This window comes from Schistocerca americana, chromosome 2 (assembly GCF_021461395.2).
Source record: "Schistocerca americana isolate TAMUIC-IGC-003095 chromosome 2, iqSchAmer2.1, whole genome shotgun sequence".
Lineage (NCBI taxonomy): Eukaryota > Metazoa > Arthropoda > Insecta > Orthoptera > Acrididae > Schistocerca > Schistocerca americana.
In genome coordinates, this window is record NC_060120.1 from 316,179,893 (window position 1) to 316,191,496 (window position 11,604).

General features: G+C 36.2%; 1 protein-coding gene across 1 annotated transcript in view; it reads right to left on the reverse strand.

The window, feature by feature from the left end:
• The window catches only part of LOC124590535 (mucin-17), a 196,566-nt gene extending 185,995 nt beyond the window's left edge, over positions 1 to 10,571 (reverse strand). The window contains exon 1 of the mRNA XM_047131656.1: positions 9,954 to 10,571. The gene's annotated coding sequence lies outside the window, so the exon portion shown is untranslated. The remainder of the gene's footprint in view (positions 1 to 9,953) is intronic.
• Positions 10,572 to 11,604: the final 1,033 nt, after the last annotated feature.

An 11,604-nucleotide genomic window follows, 5' to 3' on the forward strand; every position in this document is an offset into this window, starting at 1 on the left:
ATAACTTAGGGGAAATAGGGTACAACTAACACATTTCAGTTGGTGAACTATCTCACTGGTGGTCAGTAGATCTCAATGGGGGTGTTTTAAATTTATGGATCGAGAACTCTTTAGTAAAAAAATGCCTATCCAAACACAGTCCCACACATCTCATTTAACTGGATTTTAGCGAAGTTTTGCCATAGGGTATTTTTGCTATAAAATACGAGTAACCATCGACATCCTGGAGGATCTCCTCACTATGGATCTGTTGGAATAAAACACCATCTAATTTGCAACTGGTGTCAAATGTAAGAACTACCCTTCCTTTTCCTTTGGTAAATCAAGTTTTGACTTCCTTTGTTGCTACCTGTTTGTCCTGATCACATTACATTCTATAACTAATCATAGATATCTGGGTAAGATGAAAGAATCCATCAGTGCAAAACTAAAATGCAGATTTTTTGTCCTCCTCAAATGTTTATTTTATTGCATTTGTGTTCAAGATGGACTGGATTACATCAACAAGAAATCTTTTCTATATCGCTCCTCACTATTTAACATAGTTTCAATAGCAATGTATTTCTATAATGCTTGATTTTAAAACATTGATATATCATGAAGTGACAATGCAAGATAAAGTAACAAATGACAGAAGCAGATTTCATGTAAAAATATATGAAGAGCTAGACATTTCTCAGTACAGTTGTTGCTATGAACAACCTTGGGAGATGCAGAATATTGATATTCTATTAATGATTTGCGATAGACGCACTGCATTCACAAGCAAATATTGACTTACTAGGAAACAGATCTTGTGGGAGGTCATGTTTGTTGTAGGGAAGGAGGGGTGGTGATGTGCACATTCTCATCACCTGACTGCACAACACTGTCCAGGCTTGAGTCCCCAACGTCTTTGCTATGCTTCAAGGAATAAGAATATGTGACACAGTTGATGGTAGGCTACTCCATTCAGCAGAAATTAATCTCACGCAATACCACTGCTGCTACTTTACACCAATTCTCTCTCTCTCTCTCTCTCTCTCTCTTTATATTTCATTCCATACTCACACTAAATAATACAAACACAATACTACTCTGAGCGAGAACACATCACTGTCATCTACACAATACAGATATATGCTTAATACTACACAACAGATGAGAACTGGGTAACAACAAAATATTTCTGACATAATTTTGCCTAGGAGAACGTTACGAGATTCTTACATTACAATTTTCCCTACATCAATGAGTATGAAACCAATTTTGATATTAATCTGCAACCTGTACAAGTTCTCGAGCTAACACACTATAATTAATGAAAGTCTGATACATCACTATCAGGTATGAAAGAATAAATGGTGCAAATTGAATCTTTCTGCCGGCTAATGTGCTCCACGAATGATAATTCCTTGTGGACTCATTTGCAACATTTTACTGACAATAGTAAACCAAGATGCAATAAGAGGATAATAATGAAACTCATGAACAATTACCTCCTAAAGATGCGCCCTTGAACCACACAGTCATCAAACAATTTTCTTGGAAGCAAACTCAGTTCCTAAATTATGTATATGAGCAACACATGCAGAAGTAGAAGAGCCCCTCCAACTAAGCCATATATCACATCTCTTGAGCTGTTCTAAAATTGTTCTTGACCTCTCATTCTTCTTCAGTTCAGAAATGGCTCACTCTTTTTTACGCTTCCATTGCAAGCATGACAATGGTATCATCGGAGGCCTTAGTCACACCACGACAACCAATCCCAAACTAATGCACAAGTGTAAACAGTTACACTAAATAATTCTTTCATAATGTGGGGACATAGTCATACTAAATTTCTTTAAAGTCAGTACCACCATTAGACTGTTTTTTATTTGCAGTGTTACATTTAGATGATCATGATTTCGGCTTGAGTCAAGATGGTATACTCTGTGATAAAACAAAGCAGTACGCTTTACCAGAAATATCGACCCTTAGACAATGTGTCTAATAGTGTATTTTAAATACGACAGTATGCCATCTTAGCCACTGTATAATACTTAAAACACTTGATAATGGCACTTTGAAGCCGAAATCATGATCATGTAAATGTAACACTGCAAATAAAAAACAGTCTAATGGTGGTACTGACTTTAAAGAGTTACACTAAACATTTCAAACAATAGGCGATACAATGTTCATCTTACATGATAGTACAAAACTAAAAATTAGCAATAACCCCAATTTGATTGGCCCCCTCTTTGAGTTGCAGTTAATAAAGCAGCTGAGCTCAAGAGAACAACTGCAAATTATTTGTTTATTTTACTGTCATGCAATCCTGCTTTGTCTACCTTCACTCACACAGGTTTACAATTTCCTTGTGTAATTCATTTTGGTTCACCTTGCGATCTCTTCCCACATACAAAGGAATCCTTGATTCTGGAATCTTTTTATGCATAGGCTCTACTTGCCTGTGTATGTTGTCAGACATCACACCATTATGTCACCCATCAAGGTGGACATACGGTTATCAGTAACTTCTAATACCCGATTCTTTATCTTATATTATAGAAGAATAGCTTCTGTGGGAGGAAGGCCCCATTTTTGTAATGGTTTGTCCCTGTGCAGCATGTCACACCAAGGTTTCTTTCTCTTATTTCACGAATTATCAGCTGCTCTTCATGGCACTTTCAACAGCAGGTGTTTTCAAATCTATTTGTTCATTGGTATTTCATTTCAAACATAGTGTTCATGGCCATGTGTTGCTGTGGCTCAATCTGGGTAAATGGAAAAGAGAGAGACAGCGTACATATCTAAAATGTATGAGAATTTGACAAACAGCAAAACTCCATTTCTAAATTTCTGCATTTTACATTCATTTTTGTCAGTCACAACATAAGTCCTATTCCCTCAATACAATGCTTTCCTGTGACTAACAATTCTGTTTTACAACATTTCCCTCATGATAAGTTTTCTCTGACATTATCGCAACCTATAACATCGATTTTCACAAAGATTTCCGCAAAAAGTGCATCATATTCCTGCTCATAGTCAGCCTTGGAACAAAGCAAAAAAAGTGGACTACACACAAAGTTACAGATCATGTAATGGAGCTTTAGCATGGTTCGAAGATTTTCACTGTCAGTGTATTGGGCCACAGCCACCTGCATTATAGGATTGCAGAGTTCGGAAAGGTGGGAAAGTATGTTGAGTCACTGACTTAAAGATAATCATGATCTGACTATAGCGACTCTCGTAGTAACCTTGCTTCCACTCACTGCACTGTATTACAACGGCTTTAATTTAATTTCACGGTAATTTATACAAATAAACACCACTTTTGAAGACAGCCATCTCTAAGTGGGCTTTCACAAATTGTTACTTCCGCAAGAAATATGCTGATTCCTACTAGGCACAGGGTCTCAGGTTCATATGACCTGATGTCAGACATGAAACATTTCTCCTCAAGTTGCTCTGATGCCCTTGAGCCAAGTGATCTTCTTGTTGGTAACATAGTTATAGATTTCTTGCCTATTGTTCTCTGTTTACGAAGACTATCAACTTTAGTGTTTTAACCAATATTGTGTTATCATAATTTTAGAATGATGAGTCTCATTTTAGAACATGAAAATATTTTTAATGTGGATTCAAGAAAGACTTGTTTCCCTGTTCTGTGGAGAGACAAGTAGACCTGACTGCTGTAAGAAAGAAGCAAAAACAATTAACTTTTTTTTTTTTTTTTTTTTTTTTTTTTTTTTTTTTTTTTTTAAAGGAAAAAGCTAAATTGTTTTAATTTCATATTTTGAACAATATAAAGATGACTGTAAGAGGAATTGATTCATTTCTGCTTGTTGTGTTTCCGGTGCTTTTCTGTATTTTACTCCATATAACATTTTACACTTTTTGGGCTAGTCTGCTGAAAAGTGTAAAAAGGCAGTTTCACTGTATGTCCTGATCTTCTTCTGGCCCTTCTCTCTGTCCATCACCTCCTCACCCCTCTCTCTATCTTCTCCTCCCCCTCCCCTCTATTTTTCTCTCTCTGTTCTTCTCCCCCATCTCCTCCTGCACGCTTCTCTACGTCAATATTCTCCTCACCCTCTCCTATCATATCATTTGGCCGACCTTAGTCCTTGTTTATTGTTATTGCAAATTCAGATTCTGTAATAGTATTCTAACCATAAACTGATAAGCAATAAATACAAATTTCCTGTTTGCTAATATATATGGATAGGTTGAGTACATTTTGAGATTTTTGGTAGGAATGTTTCCCCTTTGTAGATTACAGATATATTTATGTATTAAAAATATATGGTCTACGCCTGTCCAATTTTCATTATAGTAAAGTTGAAGTAAATTGGTCAAGAACTTCGAGATTTTTGGTAATACTGTTTCTCCTTTATACATTATATATTAATTTATTTATTATATATATTAAAACAGGTATATAAAAACACACAAACATACAAATGCAATGTTCTGTAAACATTTCAAAGGAATCAGTGAAGAACTTTCATACATTTAAAATATTGAAACGAAGGAACATTTACATTTTTACAAAAGCGGTTTGTTAAGTCTGGTAAATTTTCATGAGAAAATGGAGCATTTTTGTTGTGCCTTCATGAAAGTGTGCAGTTTATTGTTGACAACCATCTTGTAAACTGCTCTTTGTGTCAACTGTGACTGAAAACAGAGAAAATGAAGTTTTATGATTGGATGGATAATTTGGGAGAGGGGACCGAACAGTGAGGTCATCAATCTCATTGGATCAGGGAAGGATGGGGAAGGAAATCGGCCATGCCCTTTCACAGGAACCCTCCCAGCATTTACCTGAAGTGATTTGTAAATTACAGAAAACCTAAATCACGATTGCCGGACATAGGTTCGAACTGTCATCCTGATGAATGCGAGTCCAGTGTTCTAACCACCACGTCACCTTGCTCGGTCCAAGTTTTATGCTGTTATTAAACATTTTCATTTGAAGGGCTGCAGTGTTGCATAAATCAAGACAGAATTGGATGAAGCTCAGGCAGGCTCTTGCACCATCACTGAAGACCATTTACTTTTGGATTAATGAATTTAAATGTGGTCAAAGGAATAATCGTCAGAGAATACTTAGAAAAAGACAGAACCTATCCTATTATGCTCCATTGGTGGATCATTTGAATCGTTCAATGGCTGAAAAAACAGTGAGTTTGGCGCACATGAAAGAGCTCTTTAACCATGATAATGCTTCCCACATATCAGCAATAACAATGCATTGGCCATTGGGCTTTTAATTGGTTCTTCACCCACCCTATTCACCAGACTTAGCCCAAAACGACTTCTTCCTGTTCCCTAACTAAAAACTTTAGCTTCCTGGGAAGAAATTTTCATCAAATGAGGAAGTGATCATTGCAGTCAGCGAGTATTTTGCAGAGTCTGACAGAACCTATTTTCCTGATGGAACAAAAAAGCTGCAGGACTGTTGGAACAAGTGTGAGATTTTTGCTAACAATGTATCCCTTTAGTAAAAAACACACACACGCAGTGAGTGAGAGAGAGAGACAGAGAGAGAGAGAGACTCTATAGCGTTCCAGTACGTATACAAAAACATGAGTGTATTCGAACACAAAGTTGTGTCAAAATTTCAAAGCAATCAGTAAAAGCTTTACGAGATTTACAATTTTGTACAAACAAACATTTACATTTCCACTTATACAGACTGCTGTCTTGGCCTATAACACTTTGTTCTGTCTCTCAAGTGGTGTGGTTCTAAATGAACATCCTATCTGATGGTTAAACTGTTTACTAGATGAACTCCCCTCTTTCCTCCAGATGACTTAACTGTCTTATAACTTAAGTGAGAAAAAAATATAAAGTTGCAGAGGAAACAGGACTCTCTAAGCACTGGGAAATCACTCACAACCCTGTGGCTCCAGAGACAGAAGGATGGGATAAGACGACGAAAAATATTTTCAAACAGTTCTTTGCTTGTGACAAACCAGGGTATTTGATCATCAGCTATTACCAATGACATCAGGCTAGGCCCCAAGATGTAATACACACGATTTCAAAATGGAAACAAATAAACTTAAATGTTTCCACTGTGTGAAAATATAAACATGAAATATAGTCGTACAAATTCTTAATAATAAATACTGAACCTACCTACTGTGACTACTACAGGAACTTGGGGTTCTGGGAGGGGAAAAATTAAACTCTAACACAACAAATGCAAAATTACATTAACAAAGAAATACACGAAAAGCAACAATGACAGATAAAACAGTTTTTACAAAAGTAAAAAAAGACACAATATGAGCAAGCAAAATTTAACTAGACTCGAAATAAAATCATTTGAGCTGGCTTTATAGCTAAACTTGAAAGGCCGATACTATTACAAAAATTCTAAAACGTTTTTCTCATTAACTTAATAAAAACATGAAAAATACAAAACCAAAATATATCAATTGAGCATGTAAATGGAATACTGCCCCTCCCACAATAGTACGATTATAGGCCCCAGCCTCGTAGCCTTATATGAAGCGAACCCATCTGACATGATACTATACACCTCTGCTACATACTCTTCTACTATGAAATAAAGACACCCTTACTACAGTTTATCATCATAACAATCCCCACCACAAACAGCTGCTAAAGAAACCCAGTTACCAACAACTCTATGCCTCGTACCACTCTTCCTCTTACTGAAGCTCAACTCATCTATTTCTAGTATCACCGCCCCCCCCCCCCCCAACAAAAAAATACTTAATGAATTTTCCACACACATCTCTGCAGGATGAAAACAAATCAATTACTGTGTTTGCAGAAACACCCATTTCATGGCAGACGTATATCACTGATGACTGATAAAAAAAACAGTATGTCAACATAATAACACTTAAGCACTGAATCTCGACCTCTCAACCCAAGTTCCGCATCTGATGGACACTCACAAGTTATCCCTAAGGCACTTCTACATGTATCCATTGGAATGTGTGACATTTAAAATATTCCCCGTCACTCAACATCTGCAAAAATTTGATGGCTGATTTAACATACCCCAAGTCACATTACTTCATTCAACTATTGAAGATTAATTTTAGATTCATGTTGCAAGAAATAACACATCGCAATAAAAATAACCAACTAATCAAACAAGCCTTATACCGCAGATTACATACAATACGAAAAACAAGTGAATATACCATACAAATAAAAGAAAGGATACATATGTCACACAGTTACAAGAAACAAAACAACTTTCAGCCACTAAATGGAACGTCTCAAAAACAAAATCTGTTTACCAACAATTCAAAATAAGCATAAATTGCACATATAATTCACATCTCGTGTAAATTGCAATCAAATTTTTCTGCAGTTACTGTGATAACCATAACTAATATTTAACATCTGGAAGTTTACAAGCTTAGCATCATAGACAAATTGTCACAGCTCGAAAGTGAGGAGTGGTACTGAACATTCGAATTAGCCCCTTAGCTGGATCAGTAAAACAAAATGTTAAATAATTTCTTGTTTGAAATCTTGTAAGTACTGTTAGTTCTGAAGCGTCATGTTACATGCAATTGCAGAAAAAATGAGTGTATGTTTACTAAATTTTTGACAACAAAGCAGGAGAAGCAAATATACAACTTCATTCACACAATTAGGTAACTCAATAACATTGGATTATCTTCTTAATCAGGTTTTTGAGGGATTCAATTAATTTATTACCCAAAAAGCATCTTTCTGAGTTTTTGATCCTTTGTTACAGAGCCTACTCTAAATCCTTAACAGTTCAGTGGTATGACTTGGCTATAGTAATAAAACACACAATAATTCCACATCAATCCAACCCATGTGTCAGGCTGATTCTGTAGTCACAAACAGAGACCCTATTGATGTGTGTGTTTACAATCTCTGCAACACTACTATTACCATCCTCCATAATTAGAGTATATGTATGGTAACAGGAGTATATCACACTTTGTGAAAAACTGCAAATACATCCATTCTGAAATGTAAAAACATCAACTTTCCACGACATGTAGGCAACAAAATTGTAAATGACATCACAAATGGAAAACACAACAAACCAAATTTCTTCCTTCCACATTGAACAATGATAAATGCCAAATGACAACACATGATCATTATATGAGTGCAGAGGCTTTTTTGGACACAATTTGTAAGTTTCAGTGTAGATCACATGATGTAATACATAGTTATGTGGCACACAGGGCAAAAGTCCATAATTCCCTACCGCTTTGCAAAACAGGCATTCATAAAATAGATATCAGATAATGCATGGTCTTAATCCAAGCACTTCACAATGCTTTGCAGAGTTTAGATGCAGATGGAGAACACTAAAGCATCACAAACAAGCACACTCTAACATAAACATGTGAGCATTTAATAAGAAATGTCATACTATGTTTAATTAATTAAAGGTTAACATAAAAGAACTATTAACCACACTGGATGTAAATAATTAATTAATCTATATCTGTGAAACATAACCATAAGCCTACATATACGACTTTCTCAAGTAACAGCAGACAACTTGTACTAATTATGGATGGCATGACAAATATCATGATGCAAATTTATCTGTCAATCCTCTATTCTTCAAACAAGTTAAAAATACACAATCCTCACTGATCATACACTTACAAATGATAAGGCAGCACAACTTCAGAACTCATCTTATTTCTTTCTAATAGGGTCAACCCCACAATATGAAATTCACACAACATTGAATTTGCAGTATGTACTTATGCCCTTGGCATAAATAGTCTTACAAATAAGAGGTTGGAAACTATGGTTGGCTTTGAATTTCCAAATCATTACCCTCTTCCAAATGTAACAGTTTACAACAAAAGTTACAAGAAATGCTCATTACCTAAATTGTATGTATTCAATCTGAGAAAATGAATATTGAATCAATTCAGTCATTAAGGGTTGTACTCATTACTAAGTCATTAAGCATGTCTAAAGAATAATGGCAAGACACACACTGAAATATGTAATCAGAAAAAATGTAATGGGGAAAGAACAGTCCAGGGTTATCTTTTCTTTATTTCGTTTTCATTTAGAGTGATCACCAGAGAGAACATCTCTCTAATTATTACGCTGGCAATAATCTGAAAATAATTTACTGTGTGTAATTTAGCGGATACCACAACGAAACGAAAACAAAATAAAAAGGAGAAAAACATGGATGCGTAAGTCAGGCAGCTACTGTTATCAAACAAGGGTATGTTTCAGAAATAAGTATGCTGTTTCTGACGTTTAAAATCCCTGCAGAATTTTTTTGTTTTACATTTCGAATCATTTCCAAAACTTAAAAATTTCGAAAAATTATAGTAAGTAAAACACATAGTCACTCGACATACGTTAAAGCAAAGTATTTCAAACAAATTCTTTTACACTTGTTTCATGCTATTACGGTAATAAAATGCGTTTAATACCGTACGTGTTGGGTTAAGATCTAAAGTTTTTGATCTTGACGTATCTATGAAAGCTATCATCTTTGAAACAAGCCATTCGCTTATAGTCAATAAACAGCAGAAGCATGTTTCAAAATAAAACAAAATGCCGAATGTTTACAAACATGATCACCCACCACATTTTATTAACATTTTCTAGCAATTATGTTTCCCTCGAAGTTATGAAGCATGCTGAAGTCATCCCAAACAAAACGCGTAACCCCAAAAAACGCACGTGGCATTGAAAAATAAACAACTCTGCTGATTTAGGGGATACACGAAGCATTTCCTTTTGTAAAGGTAGCAAAACTAAAATAATTTGGCACAGAAGTGTCAAATAGCTTAGGTACAACGTGCTCCAATTGCGAACTAAAAGCGTAGTAACCATGTGCTTTCAGGATTCCCTACATATTTGCGTACGGGTGTTGCTTCAATCCATCACATCGTCAAGACACCAATCACTATGCACATTTTCTCAAGCATAAGTTCGTGAAGACGCATAAACACAGTGATACGTACCAAATACGACGAATCCTTGAGAGCACTGCGCATTTAAGGGCAGCAGGCGCCCTGGCATTCCTCGCGTCACAGCTCGCAACTCGTGTTTACGCCGAAATGCCGCGCTGTTTCAACTAGAAAATTGCACAACAATTTGTCACAGTCACACTGACAACATTTCTCTACACTTATTTTCGGCAAGTTGTTCAGAAACGTCACCCAGGAGAAAAAAATAGGCTACGAGTGGCTTTGCCAAGGGCATGCAGTTCCTCATGCGCAATACCCAACACTTTATTATTCGAGGTCAATGAAACGTAATATCATCACAAACTTCGTCTTTCTCCGATGAACAATCACACGAATCAGCTATTCTGATTATAAATTATTTTCGTCTGTCCTATAGTCGCACAAGTAACACTCAACGTACAAACTTTTATGAATTAACAGACGGGAAAAATGTGCTAGCACAAAAATCAATAATTCACTACAAGTTATTAAGTCTTACGGGTTTACAGTTTCATCAAAAACATTCACTAAGTAACGCTATTGTCCACAATCTAGCTGCCACTAAAAAAGATAACCACTTGACTTGCATTTTGCTACTATCATTTGCACACGCTACAGCAAAATACTCCTTCACATCCATCTTGAAAAAGGTCATGTGTGTGTACGGGCTGTCGTTGTAAACAAGCGCTGCGCATGCGCTTCACGTGACCACATGCCAGCGTATTAATGCGTCATCCATTGTTAGGGGGACAATTGCTTCAAAACATCAACTATTTTTCTTATTACACTGATTCCAAGTTTACCTCGAGGCAATAAATAGACTGAGAGAAGCCATAAATACGGATCTGTTCGTGATTTTCCATTCAAGAGCCAAGAATACATGCACACATTCATCGATTTCTTGGAATTCGTGGCAGTCATGCCTAATATAAGAAGCGGGCGTGTGTTGAAGCTACGTCCGTAAGTTTATTAGCAGACAGAAACTAAAATTGTAGAGGAAAACTGTTATAAACCTCGAAGACTTTGAACTGACAATAATATTCTCAGTCGACAAGGTTTGCTGACTCAGCTTCAAGTCTGCAGTTGTCATTACTCAAGGAATGCATCATGTCTTCAAAAATAAGGCTCCCTCTCCCAAATAAGAAGTCAGTATTGGAATTAGTTTAGGTAAAAGCGATATAGTAGCATTTGTGTCGTAGTGACCCCGATAACAAGCAACTTCATGCAGCCTAAGGCCGAAATTCTGAGCTCCAAAGTACGACGCAAACGCTGCGATAAAGCTACGATCGTGACAACCTGCTGTGATGATACAGTTTTTCTGCGACGAAAGTCTGCAACTGCCAAAATTCAACATTTACTTTGTGTACCGGTACATTTATCCACACTTATTTCACTAACAAATTCGAGGAAATGAAATATACTTCGGATTCAAGAACAAGAAAATTCTAAAATAGTTTTAAACTGCTGACAAAGTTTATAGCAGGAATAGATGAAAATATCCGTGGCGACGCTCTTGAATAAACGCTTGACGAAGCTCTTGTCACGTCAGATATGTATTCAATCTCGGAATATGCCTACAAACTTGACCCTGTCAATGCAAATCTGACGCGGCGAAAACTCCTTGTAGCATTTGTTCATATTATACTTACCGCACACGTTAGGCAAA